Below are 12,425 nucleotides of genomic sequence, written 5' to 3'. Positions count from 1 at the left end.
ACTACAACAGCATTCTACTTCTCAGTGCCCTTCCAAATTTTCAGATACAGAATTGGACACAAACCCTTTCTACCTTTAACTTCCCTCTCATCTATCAGGTGCTATTTAATTGTCCTCCAATTTTTTTTTAAGATTTATTTATTTATGCATATAAGAACTGGGGCACAGGCCAGAGATGCAGGGGGTGAGAGGATTCACCAGAGACAGAGTGGGGAACACAACAGGCAGACTGAGGAAAATACACTGCTGAGGGAAGCAGCAGGCAAGACAGGAGAGGTTTGTGCACCATGTGGGTTTCTCCCTGGCGGTCAGGGATCGAACTCGTGCTGCAGAGGCTGTGGATTGCTTCTTAGTGCAGTGCTTAACCCCTTGTGCCACCAGGGAGGCCCATCCTCCAATTTTTTATATGATAGTAGATAGACAAAGTGAAATAGTTCACTATTTTCTCTTTCCCTCCCCTTATTTATTATAAGGGTTTCTACTTTCTACATACTAAGAATGTCCCCTATGAATAGCATCTCTCTTTTTCTCTGCTGTTTGGGTTGCACTAAAGCGATGTTCAGAACATCAAGGTTTATTATGGGAAAAGAAGCTTTGAGAATGCAAAATAATTTCCCCATCAATGCTTGAATCCCCATTAATGCTTGGATATCTCACCACTGACCCAAGACAAACTAAGCTAAAGGAATACTCTGTTAGGGCACAGAAGAATATCCCCTGCACTTCTGGATTGTTTCTGGGCTGGACAGGTCATCAAAATAGCATTAGGTTAGGAAAGGTAAAAAAAAAAAAAAAAAAATTGAATAGAATACTCCAAGTAGCTGCAATGATTAGGTAGGTTAAGATTTCAACTAGGGAGAAGAGGCCCAGGCCCTTAGCTAAGAGGCCTGGGGCACAGAGGAAAGAAGAGAGGAAGAACTTGTAAGATAAGGAGAGAATAATTTCATCTTTACTCTGTAGAAAAATGAGTTTCTCAAATAGGGAGGACTTGTTCTTTGATAAACCTATACCTAGATGATATGCCCCCCCAATACATATTTCCAGGTCATAAAAAGGGGCCCAGAGGGCCTATAGAGTCATTAGTTTCACAAACCCTGGTGTGACTTTTCGTAAAAGACCTACTCTGGACCAATTGAGAAAAGCCTAGTTGAACCTTTGGGGAAAACCATACCACAATCTCTTTAGACCCAATAGATTTTCTCCCTTCAGGTAAGTAATCCACTTTAAGGTTTAACTTTAGTAGTCATAGAGAGAAAAAGGTCTCATGGATAAAAGCAAATATAAACACATGGAGAGGTATTTCATCCTATTAGAGTTACTTGCATCAGTACATGTATAATAACTGTCAAACTTCACAGATTTTATGGTTGCTGATAGATGAGTTTAGTTAAACTGGGTAAACTAATTTGGGACTCTTAAACTATTCAACTCAAAGGAAGCTATTTATCTTCCCTAACCAGAAATGACTGAACATCCTAATAATTGAAAGTTAAGAAAATTGAATAAGTTGGATAGAAATCATTACATTGGGGATTAATGGTTTTTACAAGAGTATTATGAATTATAATTTCTTCCATGGAGACTTGCTTAGTGAGTTAAACAATTTATGTTCAATCAACCATCAAGAGCTGATTATCTAACTTTTCCCCTATTTTCTCTTGGTGTCTGACCTGATTACTTATTCCATAGCACTTTCACAAAGCATGGCTAGGGGAAATAAATGGAGATGAAATTATAACTAGTCAACCTCATTACTTTTTAACAATTATTTTTAAATATTTTATTCAGGAGGAGAAGTTAAATTGAATTTTAATGGTTATTTAAATTGTCCCTGCTAGCTGTATTGCCCATTACTGTGAATAATAAAGCACTAGAGGAAAAAAAAATTGGGAAACAAGCAAAGAGCTACTAGATTAAAAGATGAGGAAAAAAACATACAAGGAATATTTTATTCAGATAGCTATTGAGTGCCTACTGTGTACTAGGAATTCTTTTAAGTATGTCAGAGAACACTGAGGAGCAAGCACCAAGTCACTGAATGATGTTTCTGAACTCCACTCCCATCTGCCCCTGGTCACGCTGCTAAGAGGTCAGGTTCTAACATCACAACTCCCAGGATGCCATGTATTTGACTTTCTGGGCAGGGTGAGGCTGTGGCAGGGGGCTGCTGTGAGCCAGGAGTGGAGGTGGGCAGCCATATTGGACTTAAAACACTGAGCACATACATATCTGCTCTATTTTCCAGTTTTAGCACTCTAGCAGAAGCATGATCTGGCCCTCTTGGGGGACTATAGTAGCCCTTAACTTAACTTCTGGTGGATTTAGCTTAGGTGGTACATTTTAAAGTTTGGATCTTTCCTTCCCTCCAAGTCTTCTGGCCTCTGTATAAACTCTTGAGTTTCCTGCTGAGAGGAGACTTGGATTTTTCTTTTTCCTGGCAGCTCTGCCCTTGGATCTTTGCTGCTCTGTTTTGGGCCTGGCCTGTTTGGTTGAATGTTGGCCCATAAGAGGTTGGATGATTTCAGAGTGTGATCAGGAGTTCATATTTTGAAATCCTTCTCTTCCTTACTCTTCTCCCTCCCACTCACCGTTCCTTTGAACCTCTTACTGATTAAAAATCTTCGAGCACATTAGAGTTTGATTATTTTGCTTTTATGTGTACAGGTGGCAAGAACCTTTATGAAGGACAACATGGGTTTTCCCTTTTAACAGCTGGGGTTCCTGGGCACCCCTCAGTTTTAGCCAATGTCAGTTTTGGTTCCCTATGGTTTTGCAGGTATCATTTCTTGGTAGGTAGAAGTGAAAAACATTTCTGTTCCTTTGATGTTTGCTTTCTGGGAGGTGTGGGAAGAGGGTGCAGTGCTATAGATAGACAAACAAGCATTAATATCAATAAAAATGTATAGTGATGGTACAGCATAAAGACACATGTATTTTTTAAAATAGTTTTCTTAACAAAGTACCACAAGCTGTGTGATTTTAATTAACAATTTTTTTTGTCTGACAGTTTTGGACACTGAAAATCTGAAGCCAGTGTGTCTGCAGAGCAGTGCAAAAGTTTCATTTGAAACTTTTATGGAAATCCTTCCTTGCCTCTTCCTAGCTTCCATGGTTAGCTGGCAATCTTTGGTGTTCTTTGCAGCTCATAACTCTAATCTCTGCCTTCATTGTCCCATGACATTCTTCCTAGGTTTCTGTGCCAAATTTCCCCCTTCTAAGGACACGAGTCTTTTTGGAGTAACCCCTCTCCAGCCAATCCACCATGTCCTCTTCTTATCTAGTTACATCTGAAATGACCCTATTTTTAAATAAGGTCACATTCTGAGGTAATGGGAATTAGGATTTCAACATATCTTTAGCAAGGGATAGTGGGAGAATGAGGGACATAATTCAGCCTTAATTGTGTAACAGTAATTATTAGTAATGATAAAAGCCTTAGAACAATATAGAGTCAGAAGGGGTGTGCATGTGGCAGAGATGGCAGGAGAGCTGGGTGTAATTTCTGAAAGATGGCACCATAATCCTCACTGAGAGATAAGTTTTTTTGTTTGTTTGTTTGTTTGCTTGTTTTTTGTTTTTTTTTGGTGGGACCCTCACCGGTGGCCAGGGAACGAACTGGTGTTGCAGGGGCTGTGGGCAGACTCGCAGCCCAGTGCTCAACCACTGCGCCACCAGGGGAGGCCCATGAGAGATAAGTTTTGTGCAAAGATTTAAAAAGTTGAGGGATATAACTATGAGGTGGTCAGGGGAAAAGAGCTCTCCAAGTGGAAAAGCAGCTGAAGCAAAGGTCTTGAGTCAGAACACACTTGACTGTTAAAGAACGGGAAGGAAATCAGATAGCAGGAGTGCAGTCAAGAGAGAGAAATTAGATGAGGAGTTAATTTAAGCGCTCTTTTTACAGATCCTTGTAGGTATTTATAAGAGCACGGACTTTTACTCATAGGAAAATGGAGAGCTATTGTGGATTTTGAACAGAGATGGGATATAAGCTGATTTACACTTAAAAAAAAAAAAATCACTCGGGCCTCCCTGGTGGTGCAAGGGGTTGGGCACTGCACTGTGAGGCAATCCCAGGCTCTGTGGCATGAGTTCCATCCCTGGCCAGCCAGAGAGAAACCCACATAGTGAGGTGGACCTCTCCTGTCTCTCCCGCTGCTCCCCTCAGCAGTATATTCCAATCAGTCTGCTGGTTCTGTTCCCCACTCTGTCTCTGGTGGGTCCTCTCACCCCGCCCTCTCCCTGCATCTCTGGCCTGTGCCCCAGCTCTTGTATGCATAAATAAATAAATCTTTGAAACAAATAAATAAATAATCACTCTACGTACTAGAAGAAAATATTCCTTTGTCTTCTTTTACAATCTAGCAAACATGCATGTTTAATGCCTATATACAAAAACATAAATATATAAGTACATAAAGGCATCGAGCATAACTATTTATACATTTATATATAAACACATAAGTATATTAAGTACATGTATTTGTGTATAGAAACACTAAGCATTCCTTTTCCCTAACATATGTATACGTATACTATATAGTATATTTTGATTATATTATACTACGCTATATATAACATAAACTATATGTCATACAATAATATCTAGTTGGTTTTATGTAGTATATAATATATTAACAAATATATAGATATAAAAGGGGTTGTAAAAATTTGATATTTTAATTGTACCATTTCTTTTAAATTCATTCAATCGAACATATTAATGAAAAATACTCTTTTATTCATTATTTGGTTACCCAATGATACCATTCTTTCAGGAAAGCCAGGATGAATAATTATTGCTGTCTCTTTATTAAATGTCACACATCCTTTCCCTTCGATGCTAGCTTGCCATGTAAATTCCCTAATCCTTGAGATAAAATCTCTAGAGTAGGGTAGTTTTTTCAGGTATAACATCTCTATTACTCTTGGGTGCATAAATGTCTTGTAGCAAAGGTTAAAATGGTTCCTTTGATCTCCGGAGGAATGTATCTTGTGATTGGTGATTAGAGGGTAAGAACTCTAGAACAGAAAGCAGTATTATTGTTGACCATGTTTCAGTCCAGTCTCTAATCCTAGCACAATCTGCAGTCTCTTTTCTCTTAAAACGACAATTGAATTGAAACCTAGCACTATACTACACCAGTAATTAATGTAATTAAAAAGTAGAATATTCAATTATCAGCATCATTACCATCACAATCACCATCATCATTGTCAACAATAAATGCTTATTTGCCAGACATGCAGGAGGCACTTTACATGAATGATCTCCTTTGTAACCTGTCTTCAAGGACAGCACCATCTGGTCCTGCCTGATGTCAGTGTTTCGTTTCTGTGGTCTGTAGGCCCTCATGGAGTTCATAGAAATACTTTGTGCCATTAAAATTACTGAAGGCACAATTTCTTTAGGCACAATGCCTAAATATCTATTTAAATAATATTTATTGTTCGACCTCCTTTCTTTTAACAAAATAGTTTTCAGAGTTCCCATAGGCATATTGAGCCAAAGTTCTGGTAGTTAGTTTAGGCCAAAAAAGCATTTGGTGACACAATATCTCCGTTATAAAGTACTTAACTGAAACTTAAACCACAGTGGTACTTTTGACCATAAACTTTATAAATGTTGTTAATTTTAGACTTAGGTTGTTTAAGGATCACTGTTTAAGCATAAGGATCATTGTGTTAAACTAGAAGTTAATGAGGAAAATGTACACAATGATAAGTGCGAATTTGTCTGAAGATGCTATTGAACAGCTTGAGAAGTTGCACTATCTTATTATAAGTTTAATTAAAAGTTTTATACATGAGGGGGAAGAAGAGGGATCAAAATGGAGGCAGGAAGAGCACAAGGGATTATGGTGATGGTGCATGGGTGAATTGGTGGTGGAAATTCTATGGGGACTACACCTGAGAAAAGAAAGCAAGCATTGTTAAAAAAAAAAGAACAATGACGTAAAATACATATAAATAAATTATTTAAAAAGTTTTATATAGTATATTAAGATTATTCTCTAATGAAAACATTGCTAAAATGAGAGAGTAATCGGCCCTATTTGGTGTTTGATTTATTTGAGAACAAAGATTACCCAAATCCATGATAGTGGATTTGGATGGCAGTGCTACATTGCTCGCTGATTCTTTTTTTTTTTTTTTCCCCCACAATCAAGCCCAAGCTCAGTCCTTGCCTAGATACATAGTACTTTCAGACATGGTTGAGATTAGCAAGAAGATGTTTTGAACATCCTTTATTCCTCTTGCTCTAGATGTAAGAGATCCAAAGTAGTAATTCCAGAGATGAGGAGAGAAAAGTTGGCAGGTAGGAAATTGCCTGTGGTGGAGGTTATGATGAAGATCACCACGCTTCATTTTCTGTTGCTGCTATGCTGGGCCATGCTCTTGCCATCTTTCACATTATCACCTGCCTTATTTCCTCAAAAAAAAAAAAATCTATAAAACACAATAGTCTTGCTTAAGAGTTATTTGAGGGCCTCCCCTGGTGGCACAGCAGTTGAGTGCTGGACTGCGAAGCTGCCTGCAGCCTCTGCAGCACCGGTTCGATCCCTGGCTGCCAGGCGAGGATCCCACATGGCGCAGCAGACCTCTCCTGCCATGCCCGCTGCTCCCCTCAGCAGTGTATTTCGTCAGTCTGCCTGTTCTGTTCCCCGCTCTAGCTCTGGTGAATTCTCTCACCCTCCCGCGCTTCTGACTGTACCCAGTGCTTGTATAAATACATAAATCTTTTTTTAAAAAAAGAGTTAATTGAGAGAATGAATGAAATGAAGCAATAGTCCATGTCAGGGCGATCCCAGATGTAGAGACAGAGCAGCAGCTGTAGGAACAGAGAACAATGGAGGGATGACAGATCACAGCAGGAAGCAGTGAGTGTTCAGCATGTATTATTTCGGAGCAGATGCAAGCCTTGGAATGATAGCACTTTTTCCCCAAACATGAGATGAAGCTGGCCCACAAAAGTGATGCAGGAAATCAGACAGAGGGCCTCCTTTTGGGAAGATGCCCAGTTGCCAAAAGGATTATGCTTAAAATTATGCTCCTTAAAATAATACTCCTTGTTTTTAATCTCTGATGAGAAACACAATTTTAATCATTTATTTGCCATATTTGGCTTGAGTTTTCTCTGTTCCGCCTCACTCCTGATCCTATTCTGATTGGGGGAAGCAAAATTCCTGTCAGCCCAATGAATACTTTCTACAAAGGTAGAAAGAATTTAGCAGTTTTATTAGTGAGTAAGCATTAAACTTGATTTGATGAGCATCACAGACAAATTTCGAAAGAGACGGTAAAGACAGAGGTGATACCATACTTTGATCAAAATAGCCAGGCAGATGCAAACCCATTAACTACATATATTCAAGATAAACCATAGCTTATCCATAGGGGGGAGTAATTTTCAGAACCATTTGCTCTTCATCATTCACACTAAATTCATTGCTATTGGCGTGATATCCCTGTGAGCTAATTGTCTGTAACTGACAAAAAATAAAATGCCACATATCCCTATGACAAGCAGATAGTAACAATTTGAAGTCAGGGACCTAGTGTCAAGTCCCACAGAGACAGTACGATGGAACATCAGTTCCTTGATGTTTGCAACGCATAAAGAAGACTCCAAGGTCCTTAAGAAAAACCTGCCTGGGTAGTAAAATGGGCAAGAAAGTGCCTACCTTGTTAAAAGACATTCACACAAGGGGGCAGGGAAATAATTTAAGATAATATTTTTAAAGGAAATGGTCCAGGGAAAGAGATGATCTCTTTTCCTTTGAACACCAGAGACTTTTTAACACTTTTTTCTAGAACGGCTTTTAACTTTACAGTGTGTGTGATAGTGGTTTTCATATGGGGGCAATTTTGTTTGCCATGGGTCAATTTATAACATCTGTAAAGATTTTGGTTGTCATAACTGAGGGAAGGAGGGTTGTATTTAAAATGTAGCGGTGTTGCTAAGCATACTACAATATTCAGAATAGTCCCTTACAACAAAGAATTACCGTCTGATACATCCATAGTGCTGCGACTCAGCAAACCTGCCCTATAAGGAGAGCACTTACATAATTTATTATGAACGTGGAGCATTTTTTAGAATGGTGCTGTTCATAATTAGGCTGGCACAGCAGCTATATACATGATACATAATCACTTTGTCTATACAACAACTACCAATGATTTGACTCCAAAATTGTATAACAATTTTACAACTCCAGATTTATGCTCAGGACATTTATGCCTCTCAGGATGCGCTAGTTAAAAAACGTACAATTGACTTTCAACAAGGGACTGAGTGTGTTCTATTTATAGTGTTCATGATTTATGTAAATATCACCAACATGGTCAATTTCAAGGTATAAATATGATCTCACCAAATGCGACTTTGGAAGAGATGTGCACAAGCACATCAGTCTGTAATATTTCTGCTCTATAGATACAAAACATGCAAATAACTTCAAGAGCAAAGAAAATAGTAAAATAATTAGGAAGTGCTGAATTTGGAATACTTGTTACTCTTGTTTAAATTATTTAATTATAAGTTTATATACTTTTTAAGAAGCAGTGCTTTAAAAACTGACAAATTCCCTGCAAATTAAGCAATGAGCTTTCATGAGATGATGCAGGTTGGTTCCAACCCACACTATAACACATTTCATAGTATAACCGGAAACAAGAAATCACTTTTGAGCTCTTTAAAACAAGCCCGTCCACTCCAGGCTGGATCACTCCCTGTCTCTAAGTTTGCCAGATCTCAAGCTGCAAATTGGGCTACTCTGGGAAGAGCAGATGCACATGTAGGCCATGACCTCAGTGACTTGTCTGTTTAACTCAAACTTCATTGAAAAACTTGTGATGCCTTTGCCAGGACTCAACTAATAGAACATCAGTCTTCACTCTTGCTCAGTCTGCCATTTCAGGGACACCTAACAACCAGCTGTCGTCACAGTTTATTTTTCTGTTCTCTAGGGTTCAAGATCATAGGGCTCTCAGTCAGTTAAGAATGTAACTTCTAAAGTACTTTGCTTAATAGAATTATAACCTGTCATGACTCCTTTCTTGGTGATTCTTGTCTAAATTTATTTTTTCTCCCAAGGAAATTTCCAAAAGCAATCAGAGGAGACCAGCAAACACCAGAACTCTGGGTTTTTTCCTCTACTTTCTGCCTTATTGCTACAGTCTTAGGTAAGACATAGTCTTCAAGACTATGAACCAAATAAATGACCATTACATAACCTGAAACACAAACCCTCCTCTTACAATATCTGGTCCTTCATCATCCATTGATTTCTATTAAGACAGCATCACTGTCTAGGTTTTGTCACCTTATAAAACTTTTCAATACCCAGTTTTTGTGCTGTGTAGAAATAGGTTTGGCTGAGTAAGAAAAAGCCAAGTAACAGTGGGTGTATTAAATAAGTTCATTTCTCTCTCTCGCTTTTAAATTCCAGGAGATTGTATTTAAAAAAAAAAAAAGTAGTGCCTCTACTTGAAACTCCAGGCACCCATTTCCACTTTGTTGTCCTGCCACCTCTCAGGGACACCTGGGACCTTTGTCTCCTGACCAAGGATGGCAGCAGCACTCCCATCAGCTCATCCCCAATGCGGACAACAGAAGGACAACGGAAACAGAGGGAGGAGCCCACACCAGATAGTTTTTAAAGAAGGCCACACATCACTTCTGTTCACATCTTAGAAGAGATTACATTAGTCAGGAAATTTCCTCTCCCCACCTCTCTTCATAGGAGGAATGTATTTCCTTGTCCCATTGATATTGGGCTCGGCTCTGTGACTGGCTTTGGTTTCAAAGTGGATCAGAAACACTTCCCTGCTCCTTGACTTTAGATTTGACAGTATGACTTGCTTTGGCCAGTGGGATATTCGTGGGCATGGTGTGAACTGAGACTTGAACAGTGCCCTCATGGGTGGGGATGTTCTTTTGCGCCCTGTCTGCCTCCTACCATGAGCAGACATATCTTAGAGAACTGCTGTTCCAAAGGGGCGGGGGTGGGGGGAGGGTTTGGGAAAGACACACAGAGCTGACCCAGGCCGTACCTGTGGCTTAGAGTCAAACCCAGTAAGCTGAGATCAGTCCTTTATCAGCTGAACTCCAGGTGCATCCCACAGATGTATGAGCAGCAAGCAAGTAATTTTATATAAGTAACAAATAAGCAAATTTTTGTTGTCACCCCTGGATGTTAGGGAGGCTTGTTATGCAACCATGTTTTGACAGTAACAGACTGTATCCTATTAGCCAATTTTAGTCTAATGATTATCCCTGTGTGTTAGGTGCTGCTAAGTGAAAACATTTTTCTGCCATATCTCTAACTAAAAATCAGGTGTGTTATTTTATTATTAAAGGAGAAAAATATAACGGCTATGGGCAACAATTAGCAGTATCTATTACAATTACTGCCTTCTTAATAACTATCTATCTTCCTTGCTGTTTAGATGTAGAAGAGTGGTTAACTGTGTTTGACAGAAGTAAATTTCTGTATGCCTTAGTACATTTTTAAGTCCTGTGGAAACTTTTATCATCAGGTGTATGGCCACCATCAGCAGAATAGCAGGATTTATTAAACATAATTATTATTGCTTGAAATGTTCAATTTATCTAATAACATAATAACATAACATGTTGATCTGCATCTTAATGAGAATCAACTCATAAAATCTTGGATATACTTATATGTTAAATCCAGTTTAACAAATCTCTTAAAACTGCTGGTTCCTGAAGTATTCATTTAGTCGAGTGATTTAAGTCAAATCATTGGACTTACCATTGTTTGTAAAGGGTCTATTAAATCTTCTAGCCTAGTGCCAAGAGGAGGCTCGAAATAGAAGAAATACAAAAGCTGCTGTTGGACCATTGAGGTCTGGTTTTATTATAAGTGTGTGTGCAATCACCAGGGACACAACAGGACACTCATTATATATTTTGATTGGAGTTCTTGACCAAATCAGGGAACTATACAAGTCCAGTTTAGAGTAAGCAAAACAAATACAACCAGGCAGCCCACCTTCTTGCTCCAGCGGAGTCCCCTGTCAACTGAGATCAACCTGCAATGGTGGATCCCTTTATAAATGTCCTACTGATTGGCAGACTGAAAAGAAAAGCATGGGTTGGAAAATTTGGAATTCAAAGGTGTGGCTGGGAAAAGGGAGGCGAGGAGTCTGGGGATCTGTAGTCTGATTTTAACAAAGACAAATCTTGAGGGCACCCGGTTATACTAAGGGTATAAAATATATTGACGATTGCAACTGCCTAAAGCTTTCCAACCCCAAGAAACCTGAAATATGCCAGGACCAAAATCATGTAGTTTTTCTAGTGACATTTTAAAATTTAATATGCTATATTTTCCTAATTATTCTTGACTAATTGCACTGGATAAGTCCTTCCAATATAATGTTAATAGATTTGGTGATTGTGAGCATCCTTATCTTGTTGCCAATCTCAGTAATGAAGTAGTCATATTTATTTTCTATGCATATAACAAAATCCATGCTTGGGGCCTCCCCGGTGGCGCAGCGGTTGAGCGCTGGGTTGCGAAGCTGCCCGCAGCCTCTGCTGCGCGGGTTTGATCCCCGGCTGCTCTCCAGCCACTGGAGGAGGGTCCCACATGGCGCGCAGACCTTTCCTGCTGCCCGCTGCTCCCCTCAGCAGTGTACTTCGGTCCTTCTGCCTGTTCTGCTTCCCGCGCTGGCTCTGGTGAATTCTCTCAACCTCCCGCGCTTCTGACTGTACCCACTGCTTGTATAAATAAATAAATCTTTAAAAAAAAAAATCCATGCTTGTCTTGTAAAATCTAAAATCAGATGAATAAATCAAGACTTTCCATGTTATCTTGTGGCACTCTATACTCATGGCCAAGGTATCAGTCTTATAACATAGAATTCATATCTATTCCCTTTAACTTTATGACACTAAATTTGAGGAGAACACAATCAGAATTTTAATGACTAGTAGCAAGTAAACAGGGCATGATTGTATTTAGTTTTGTATGTTATTGTAGCTCAGTAATTTCACAGTTAATAGAAGTCATTAATCTTAGGGATTTATCTAACACTTATTTTAACTGTGGTGCCAGATGTCTGCATGCCTAAAAATGATGCAGTAACCATTATTTTGTTGTTTTACTGGAGAGTTTCATCAATCAAGTTTAGTAGAAAGACCATAAATTTTGGACCCATACCAGGACCTGAATCAGTCTCTCACCAGTCACTCAACCAAGGTGTAACTTTGACCTGAAGGACTCCCTTCTCTGAGCCTGCACATGTTGGCCCCCTAAATCATGATGAGTATGATCTACTAAATAGTGATAAAAGTAATAACAATATGTATGAGTGTTAGTCAGGATACATAATAAAGTGTCAAGTATAGTGATTGATACACTTATTGACCAAAAATAAAAATGATTATTAAT

This window comes from Talpa occidentalis, unplaced genomic scaffold (assembly GCF_014898055.3).
Source record: "Talpa occidentalis isolate TD23 unplaced genomic scaffold, MPIMG_talOcc4v2.1 talOcc4.8, whole genome shotgun sequence".
Classification (NCBI taxonomy): domain Eukaryota; kingdom Metazoa; phylum Chordata; class Mammalia; order Eulipotyphla; family Talpidae; genus Talpa; species Talpa occidentalis.
This window is presented reverse-complemented; position numbering follows the sequence as displayed.